Genomic DNA, 10882 nt, shown 5'->3' with positions numbered 1-10882 from the left:
TGCTCCCAGCCAAGGTTGTGACTCTGGACTGACTCCTGTCCTGCGGGTGTCGGTGGTCAGACAGCAGCCCTGGAAACGTGAGCGGGATGTTTTACCAGAGGAAGGCCGCGGGAGGGGCCGGAGCTGTGCTGTGAGTGGACGACCGTCCGCAGAGCCAGCCACCCCCTGCTGCTGTCATGGTGGGTTCAAGCGCGCACGACAGGGTCAAGTTAACGGGTAATTAAAATATCAAATATCTAAAGCTCACAAAATAACATATTTAAAAACCTAACCCTCAAATCATGTCCCCTCTCTCTGTATATATATTTGTATACTTATATTTGAAGTCCAGACCTTTTACACCTATTGAAACATTGATAGTGAGGCACTATCTTACAGCCTTTACATTTATATTGAATCATGAACACTTAAGCATGTCCACAAAGGGCACATCTTCTGAATTCAATTTACAAATGATTTATTCCAAAGGGAAATTAAGATTTAACAAGTACTTAAATTGCCAATTCACAAGACTAGTAACAATGCATTATTGAAAATTATTTTTTGTTTAAAAATTAGCTTAAATGGTAGAAATGAAACTGGGAAAGCCAACTTAACTTTTTTTTAAGTTCAAGACTATTGTAATTGTACAGTCACTGCTAGAATATCAATGTTTTGTGGCTTCTTTGAAATGATGTAGGTCAGAATTATTATTTTGAGCAATGCTAATCAAAGCCTTTTTAGTTTTTAACTAGATGCTTCGACAGCCAGCGGAAGACAGTCTCTTTTCGCAGTTCTCTGCAATTCAAAAGAGGCTATCCTAGAAAAATCCTACTGGCAATATAGCCACTCCAGCTGCCGCTGTCCAGAGCTAAGTCAGCAGTTGGGAAATAAAATGTCTGCAAAAGGCCTGTACACATTTGTAAAGCTAAACAGACAAAACATATGGTCATGCTTGGAAATAAATAATCAAGAAAGTGATCCTGAAAGCCCTGTGGACACAGAGTTTGACTCAGGCACCACTGCTGGAGTTCCATCGAAGGCGCTGACATCTCCCTGCGAAAGACTCATGATTCATGCCAGGAACCCTTCGTGCACAGATTTCAAAAGAGTTGTGTGAGGGTAGGATGGAACCAGCTGTATGGAGGTCAGCAAAGGCATCCGATTTTATGGATATTGGAGATCCCGAGCCAAGCCACCTTCCAAACCTGGCAACCTTACGAAAAGCCAAACGGGAGAGAAAAGATTTGGAGTTAGGCGACAAAGACCCCATTCTATCTTTGCAGCTATTAAAGTATAGCACACCTAACAGTGGCAGTATAAGAGATATTGGTCTGGATACATTCTTCTGTCACTATTGGAGTCAAACTCAGATACATGTTTATAAGGCACTGATCAAAAAATGTCCCTCAGTAGTCTGCTTTGATGCAACTGGTTCAGTTGTCAGAAAACTGGCACGACCAAATGGTACATCTGGCCACATCCTATATCAAGGTGGTACAAGTGGTACAAATGCTATCAGAAAGGCATTATATTAATGCAATTGCAACATGGCTGACAGAATGGCTTCATGCAGGCGCAGCTGTACCAAAGGAATCTGTGAGTGACTTTTCCCTGGCTATTCTTGGTGCTTTGGTGAAGGCCTTCACTCCTCTTTCTAACCTGAAGTCATATATTGATGAATGCTTCCGTGTGCTACTTGGGAACCAGTCCGCAAAACTTTCTCCCTGTTACATCAGGGTTGATGTTGCCCACTGCATAAAGATGGTCTGCCAGTGGGAGTACCTGAAAAACAAGTCACATCGTGTCAAAGACTTCTTTGTCAGGGGAATAGCAAAGCTTCTTCAATCACAAAGCTTGGACCATGCAAAGCAGCTAATGCATGCCATCACTGGTGTGGCTCTCAGTGAGGCAGAAGGTGATGACAGTTCTGGAACCCCTCTTGAATCAAGCGTTTACCGCGGCTACACCCTAAAACACTGCTCTTCACAATACTGCCACCTAAACAAAGGAATGACCAGGGAAGTACCATTTGTTTTACCTGACATTTCTGTCCTTCTGGCATGGCTCAGCTTGACACTTCAGTAGAAAAAGGACTCTTCCTTCCACAGTCTCCCTGCCTCCGACCACTGCAGAATGAATCAGAATGTCCATCTGAATTCAAAACAGGAGCCACCACCTCAGGAAATGTTCTCTGCCCAGGAACCGTTACTCACGGCTACAGCATTGGAGAAACAGCATGGATTGACACTGACCTTCCATATCCAACTGAATTTGCCTTGAGTGAATTTCCCTCCATTACCGTTCTCCAAGGAAAAACATTAACTTTCACAGCAGTCGTCACTTTCCGGGGAAGCTTGACCAAAGATGGCCTGGGACATTATACTGCATACTGCCGGAGAGCTCCATCTGTGTGGGAGCTTTATGATGACCTGGCAAATGTCATGAAGACACTGTCTGAAAAGAAGAAATGCTACCACATGCAGTGCTATACACAGCAGGTCTGTGAGGGAAAAAAATTGAGGGAGAAAGTTTGAAGACCAGACCAAAGGCAAATAGCTTCATGCCATGTTTACACAACCCTGACCAGAATTTATTCTTTTCCTTTTTGCAAGTTCTTATATGGCAAAGCATTCCATATTTTGACTTCCAACAGTTGGGTAAATGTTGTGATATCTCTTTCTGCCTAAATCTCAAATGAAAGGAGTTTTCCATTCAAGGCAGGAGAAATTAATTTCCAATCATCAAGAAACTGTTTGTTGTAGTTTCAATTGTTAAAGTTCATTGTTCAAATCAACACCATTTCTTATTTGACTGTAAAATTATATTGGATTTTCAAAACAGTCACTTTCATGGTTCATTACTTCTCAATTAGGATAGAAACCCTTTGCCTCACAGTACAGATATTTGGGTGTGTCAATAGCAAACCAGAAGGCACATGTATGCAAGTTCATACATCACAAAAAAACCAAAAAAAACTTACTAGAAATATTGTCCTACTATAACTGTATTGATTATGCCATGACTTCTTGACATAATCAATACTCTGGATTTGTATTCTCATTATTATATTTCACTATGCTCTCTTAAATAAACTTATTGGGGGAGAGTCTTTCAACCTCCTCATTATATAGATATAGCATTATATCTATCATTTTAAACATGGTCAAAGCTTTAGTCTAATTTATCTACTGCATTTCCTCTTTAAGAAAATAAAATGTTTTTCTCCCCTGTCTTGGACAGCTTACACACTTTGTTGTAAAGCGGGAGTAAGACAAGATCAATATTTAATTTCCTTTCAGCCAATTTTTCAGTCTGCCTGTAATGGGCAACTTTGACTGTCCTCAAACAGTTTCAGCATTTTTCACATCAGCCATCTGGATTTTGAACGAGAAAACAAATCACACAAGTAAAGACCAATTGAAATGTAAACATAAAATATTTATATTTCTGCTTCTGAATGTTCTAGACATTATACTGACTCATATAAGGGTGAATACATGCGCACAGAAATCTTTGTTGAAAAAGCACAAATAGTTTTTCTTTCATCTCTCAAAGTGCTTCTTTGTATTCACGTAGTCCAGATAAAACATATTGAGGTTTGGGATTCGAAATGTCACAAAATCTGAACTAGTACAATAGGATTTCATTATTTTGTAAGGCACTTCTCTTTATGTCCCAGTCTTACTGTTTTAAAGTCCTCCTTCAATCTTTAAGGTTTTATTAATGATAAAAACAAACGGAACAGAACCAGCTGCACCAAGAACCGGATTCACACCATCACCTGCAGGAAAAATCATCAAAACAGAGTGACTATCAAATTGCTGCTGATGACTCCAACCACAAGAATGACGATCATGATCAAAAGTGTCAGTCCATGTCGTAAGACCAGCTGTTTAACTGGGAGCACGTCCCCCACTGTGGAGGTGGCGAACTCTCTCTGGCCTGGACTCCTTACGATACCCTCTTCTTCGTTGGTACCTCTGGTCGGAGTAAAGCCAACTTGGATCTGGCTCTGACTTGATTCTAAATGTTTAACAAGTAATTAAGCTTTTGAGAATCAAATCAGATATATTTTTTTATGAATAAATGTGGACAGCAATAACTGTATGTTCCAACCTAATTGTTCCAGATTAAATGTTTCTTTTTCTTCCATGAGCTGAACTCCTGCTCTGACTTGAGTCTGATCAGACAGAGGAAAAAGTAATGAAATACATTAGTCAATAACATGTTTTTCCTTCAATAAAAATTAATAAAAATGAAATAAAATTAGTAATTCAGTTTCCAACCTCTGCTGAAGCCTTTTTCCAATCAAGTTTTAAATGTTTTAAATGAGATGAAGAAAAATGCCTGTAGTGAAACGGCAATTGTAAGTCCGGTCCACAGTCCTGTTGTAGTTGGGGATAAAGTAGATTTCATGATGCACTAAGTAAGGAAAAGTTAGACCACTTCATGCTTTCCTCTGCTGACAAACTTTAAGAACATGCTGGTCTCATTATCCACCAGAACTTGGCACCTGCTCCACACTCAAAAGAACCAAGACCTGCTTTAATAACAACCAAGCTATGCTGTGACTGATTGGGAGTCGGAGGAAGAAAAGAGTGACCAGAGCCAAAAATGTAGGTGAACTGAAAGCTGCAATCAGTCATTTAAGGAGCCCCAACCAATTATTACGTGCAAAAGCTGTACAGTTCATGGACGTACTGTGAAGTTGTCTGACTTTCTTTAAAATGAAAATGTCCTTTTCTTGGTTTTATGTAAAAATGTAATTTTCTTTCAAGCATAATTTTTGTTTTTCCATCAGCTCTAAGCCCAAACCATAATTACAAATCAGAGGAAATATATATTCCTCTGATTGTTATGAGTAGTTTTAGGTTTTGAATTCAACTTTATTAGATAAATAAACTTTCTTGCGCTAATGACTTTACATTTGTTTTTTAAATCTCACCAGTAATTCCCATGTTTGCAGCAAACATGAGGGTTGCGCCTATGGGAAACCCTATAAAGTAGGAGCTCACTATATTGAAAATGGCACCAACCAGTTGTTTCCCAGCTCCTCTGAGAACTCCTGCGGCTACACCCTAGAAGTAACGTCTGATTATAATTTGTGTGCCGAAACCTGCAGTCTCAGACTTTGGTGTTTGACTGAATGAAAGTCGTTCTCACCGCAGTCGCATCGCTGACATGCATGAAGCTGAATATAAGCATTACATCTGCAACCCTCTGAATTATGTCCCTAAAAAAGAACACAGGAATTAGACTCCTTTAGACTGTAAATCATTACCAGCAGGAAACATTAAACAGTACAGGGAGATGATTCACTTTTTTAGTGAGGTAACACCAAGGTAAATGATATCAGGTTGTCTTCAGTAGCTGGAACTGACTTTAGATGAAAAGCGCTGATTTTGGCGCTGATGGGTTAACATTTTACCACTAATACACCAAACTTAGTTCATAATATTATATTATTAAGCTACCAATATTAAAAACAATTTAAACTAGTCTTTTTCTTCAACAATTTTTTTTTTATTCAGCAACTCTGTTACCAGAGCTTTTAAACATAACTGAAGCTCATTAAACAGTTACAGCTTAATGTCCAAGAGTCTGCATATTAGTTAATTTATGACTGTCTGCTGTCTGAATACAAAGAAATCCTGTTGTGACACATGCAACAAGCTGCAATCAAAGGTCCTTACCTGGGTTTTAGGAATCAGTTACTGAGTTTGGGGTTTAACTTACTGGTCTGAGGTGAAAATGAATCCAATGACATTTCTGGTGATGCTGACGAAAACTCCAACAAAGCACGCAACAATGACTGTGCAAAACACGCAAAACGGAATGTCAATAAAGGTGAACAAAATGAGGTAGTTAATCAGTTTCCACTTAAAAGCTGCAAAAATAAATGATTTTTTCCTTCTTTAAAATGTTTCTTTAATATCTATGATTTATATTATAGAAATATAAATCATAGAACTTTAACATTTCAATAAAAATAAAACTGGGTTGATGAAATAGATCATAACATTATATGTTATGAAATATTTTCCAATATGACATAACCTGAAGAAAACACCCCAGATTTCTCCAAGCGTGCCACATTGCAATAGAATCAGAATTCTGTGGGGACCAATGATTCTAGCTCAGATTTATTGAGCTAGAATTAGGGACACAGAACCCGTTGTCAGAGCTTTTGTTTTTAATCCTATGGCTTATGCATACACCAAATATTATAGCAATGCTTAAAGACAAAGCAATTCTCTCCGTACTGCTCCAGTTTTCTGAATTAAACACCTAACATCATGTATGAGCACATATGCTGTGGAATGGGTCTTACATGCACAGATGATTGGGACTTTACACGACAGCTTGGCCTGCTTTATGTCTCCAGCACCAAGAGCATTCCCGACCCGGACAGGAGCAGCAACAGAAAATCCAAGAGGGCACTGGGAAAAATCAACACAAAAGAGCAGAGAATGTCACGTATATTTTTTAAGCGGAGATACTAATGCCTGAAGTTGTGCCAAATGGTCCCCTCACAACAGAAAAAGACTGCTATTCTGTATCCAGGATCTCAAGGACTGTTTAAGAGAACACTGAGACAATTGTGTGAATGGAAATGTCCATGGCAGAAGCCGTCTTAATTCCGGTTATTTTTTTAATGCAGCCTTAGCCTGGGGATCTAATAAAACACATTTCAGACATTGTGCAGCAAGCATCAATGTGTGTCATCTATAGATACATTACCATGTAAGCCACAATGCACAGCTGGTATGCAATAGACTGAGCCCCCAGTTCAACCTCGCTGATCACACCAGCCAGGAATCCTCCTACTTCAAAAATCCACCATGACAGGCAGATCATGAACATGCTAGGAATGGCCAGCTTTATGAAGAGACCCCACTCCTGCAGGCAGTCGAGTGACCAACCTGTGAGTCCACATATACAAAGGATTTGACCAGTTATGACAATAAACAAGGATAATAAAACAGAAGGAGATTCTTATAAAAGTATACGTAATAAAAAAACCCCCAAAGTGCTAGAATACAATCCAGAATGCAAAAAATTATAGTGTCTGACTTGGTTCTGAACTGGAGGGGGCTTTGTGAAGACCCCTCCACTAGATGTAAACATGCAGGAGCAAAGCCAGCAAGTACTGAGAGACGGTGTTGGCTGCTGCAGATCCCCTTCTTAGAAAACCCAGAGCAACGACATGAAGGACAAAAACATAAGCACAAGACAAATTAGCACAAATTATTATTCAGAAATATCTAGTGGTAAAGATGTCTGAAACTAAGTCGTAATATTCTTTGTTACTTTCAACTATAATAATATAGAAACTCACGCTGCACCCTGCTCCAGATGATAGCGGAAGATATAGTTGATGAGAACATTGAGGACATTCCCAACTGCTCCAGTTACAACCTGAGGCCACATGATTCCCTGACATTTAAAGCACAGAATTATATTTGTTTAATTTTAAACAGGCCTAAATGTATGTATATTTTTACATTCTATGTAAACAGCTTTACTCTGAGAGACACACCTGGTTTTGTGAGTTCTTCCCTTCCAGCTGGTACATAAAAGCAGCCTGAAGATCATGACATAAAAAGAAGAAAAACTTCAGGTGTATTGAATCAATCAAGCTGTCTTTGTTAATCTATTTTCCCTTTTTAATATTTGTGAGGATCAGAGTAATTTTGACCAGGAGATGGAATTTTCTAAATTTTTTGTGAAAAGGTAATTTTGGTGACTCATCAAACTCACCGGAAGAGCTAATTAAATGTCTGCACTGAAAGTGGAAGTGAAGTGAAATTCCTTGTCTGTGTGCAAAAACTTGGCCAATAAAGCTGACTCTGACCAGCATCGGTTTAAATTTCTTATATACAATAATCTAAATTGTATGATGTGCATTTGTTCTCTCAGCTCTCTTTACTCCATTGTACTTCCATGAAATTTGAAAATGTGAAAAGGTCTAAGAGAAATGAGATGCACTTGCTAAACTGGATTTGAAAGAGACCTGGCAACCTGTGGACTCTGCTTGACAGCCAGCAGGAGGGACTCAGTGTTGATGAGGATGGCCCAGCAGGGGAAACAGGCCAGCAGCAGAATCAGAACCCCCCTCTGGAGAATCACACCCACACGCTTCAGGTTACCGCTCCCATAGGTCTCCATGTAACAGAGCAAACAAACAGATTTGATACACCTGATGCAAATCTTTTACTATTTAGCTGTTTGCTGAATAACTGTAGATAAGGATTATCCACCCGAGATATGAGGGTATTGCGAGATGCAGACAAACCCGTGCCGACAGAAATACCGGTGACGTTCACCATCTGCATGGGAGACAGCAAAAAAGAACTCAAGAATCAACTCAACTCCAAGAGAACAACCTGGGAATGCATCACGTTTGCCCAATTATGTTCACCGCAGCTGCCAGTGATACTGCTGCTAGCTCTGTCTTCCCCAGGTGACAGTAGAACGCCAGGCTGATGATGCTGATCAGGAAGACCATCAGCTGGGAAATGACCTGAAAACACAGCATCGTTTTTAGGGAAAATAAAACAAGCCTTTTGTTACAAAGGCATTTCAAAACAATATTTTAAAAGGCCCATAAACACAGAAAGTGTCCTTTAGGATATGATTCATAATATTTTATCAAGATATTGTGAGCTGAACCCTCTGCCCCCGGACCTAGGTCTGTCGCAGTAAGTAATAAATCACACGATAAACTAAAACAAACTCAATAATTTTCATTTGTATGCTGAATCGTTTTTCTCTCATTACCAAAACCTGTTCAGTCTGATGCACTGGTCTCATCTAGCCCTTGTTAAGGACAATTGTATTTACAGAGACTTCATAATTCATTTTATTTGTTGTTTCTGTTTCTGGGACAATTTATCATCCAGCTAAATTTATTATTGTGACAGGTATAACTTCAATCTCCGTAAAGCCAAAAGGAACAAATGTCTGTGCATGAAGTAAAACTGTCCAATCAGCAGCATGTAAAAGCTCTAAGAAGGTGTCCTTCTATCTGAATTTTTAACCCTTTTTTATTTATTAAAAAATGTATTACAGTCTGACTTGGCCACACGTGTAGAAAGTGATATTTTCTGATATTCAATATTTATATCTTTTTGAGATTGTATGACGTTTTAGGAATCTAATATCAAACTCAAATCATTTTTTTTTGTCTCCTATCCCAAAAAAATGGATAGGAGATTAGTTTCTCCAATTCTTTTACTAAAGAAAAGAATTGGAGAAACCTGCGATTGGTTCAGAGCGATAATATGTTTTCTGGATGATGTGGATCAGCTGTGTGTTGCCTCCCAGCCTTCGCCTAGGCTCCATAATATCCTTCAGAAGGTAGCATGTAGAAAAAGAATTGATCAACTGTAAAATTCTGGTTAAAAAAAAGCAAGTTAATTTTTTTAAATTATAAGTTAAAGAAAAAATATACTGTATTTTAACAATGGACATTTTTTTGTTGTAATTTTTAGGTTTTACTGCTTAGGGCTTTTTATACGCTTATGGTAAATTCAACATAGACTAAACATTTTAGTTCTTAAAACAAGATTGAATTTTTTAAAATTAATACTTCTATTTCAATTGTATTAATAAAAAAAACAACAACAAAAAAAAAAAAACAGGAAGAAATTATTTTTTGCAACCCTTCCTGTTTCCGGCCGAATCCAAGGCAGCTTTACTCTTCCTGTTTCTATCAAATACTTAACTACCTTCCCCTCGGTCCGTGAGACTGGGGTTGCCTCCTCTTTACCACAGGTCCTGCCAGTTTAAGGAGTTGCAGCAGCTCGTGTCGGGAGTCCGCCTGGATTCCTCTGAGTCGAGTCCGCAGTATTCAGCGTTGGTCTCAACAAAAGAAGCGTCAGTCGGGCGTCTGGTATCCTCTGAACTATCCGTGACCAGATATGTTGCGCCTTTATACACAGGACTCCAGAAACGGTCTCCTCCTATTTAGTTAAATGTTGCTTGTTGCTGCTGAAATTATCTGGAGCTTTTTTGATGTAAAGCAGCTTGTATGTCTCCTCGCGCTAAAAAAGGATATGATGTTTATGACAACACTGCTACCAAAGGGAAAACAGTCAGCCTTCCCTTTGGTACTGTAACTAATTAGTACAATGCAACTGGGCTATTTTATATCCAGAACACCATTTGCTTTCCTTAAAAAAATCACTTTATGTGGCACCTGTGCAACTGCTCCTTTAAATACGCTGACATCAGCAAATCACAGGACAAAGACAGTCCACGTGATACAACATGAATCAAATTACGTGCGAAAACTAAATTGGAGTACTGTAAAAAAAAAAAAAAAGAATATGTTTGTTTTAGGAACTTCATTACTAAATTAAACACATTAAGATTAAACAGAGATGGATGTTTGAAAGCCTGTTAATTATTATTAAATGAAATTTAAATTTAGAATATTTCATCAGACCAAAAAAATAACGTTTATTACAAAAAATATGTGCTTAAAGAAAATTATGATTAGTACCTGCTTTTATTTTCAAAAGTAAGTCTAATCTCTCAGAATCAACATCAAAACCCATATTCTAATTTGATAATCTGCTTTTTTCATGTTTTGGACGTTTGCATTTCTATGAATATCAACTTTACTTAAAGTTCAAAGAGGGGCATGGGGTGTAAAAAGAGCTGTAGAGATCTGTAAATATTCCCTCCGTTAAATTTCCAGGGTGGTGTTAACAAGCTTATTTTTGGGGTGTGATAATCTAGAAGTTGTAAATTCATGAGCTCTACCTTATGTTTTCACATTACTAGAGAATCTATATTAGCTTTTACTTTGTGGATATTAATTTAATAATTGCTAAGTAATGCAAACCCTCCTTGTCAAAACAGAACTAAATAAAACAAACGCATTGTTGATTTT

At 38.3% G+C, this 10882-nt stretch overlaps 1 pseudogene; it reads right to left on the bottom strand.

Moving 5' to 3' along the window:
* Nucleotide 1: 1 nt before the first annotated feature.
* LOC116720718 (multidrug and toxin extrusion protein 1-like) lies at nucleotides 2-9951 on the bottom strand (annotated as a pseudogene).
* Between the last annotated feature and the right edge of the window lie 931 nt (nucleotides 9952-10882).

The sequence above is a fragment of the Xiphophorus hellerii genome, chromosome 5 (assembly GCF_003331165.1).
Source record: "Xiphophorus hellerii strain 12219 chromosome 5, Xiphophorus_hellerii-4.1, whole genome shotgun sequence".
Taxonomy (NCBI): Eukaryota; Metazoa; Chordata; class Actinopteri; order Cyprinodontiformes; family Poeciliidae; genus Xiphophorus; species Xiphophorus hellerii.
The sequence above is the reverse complement of the archived record's forward strand: the minus strand, read 5'-3'. Positions and strand labels throughout refer to the sequence as shown.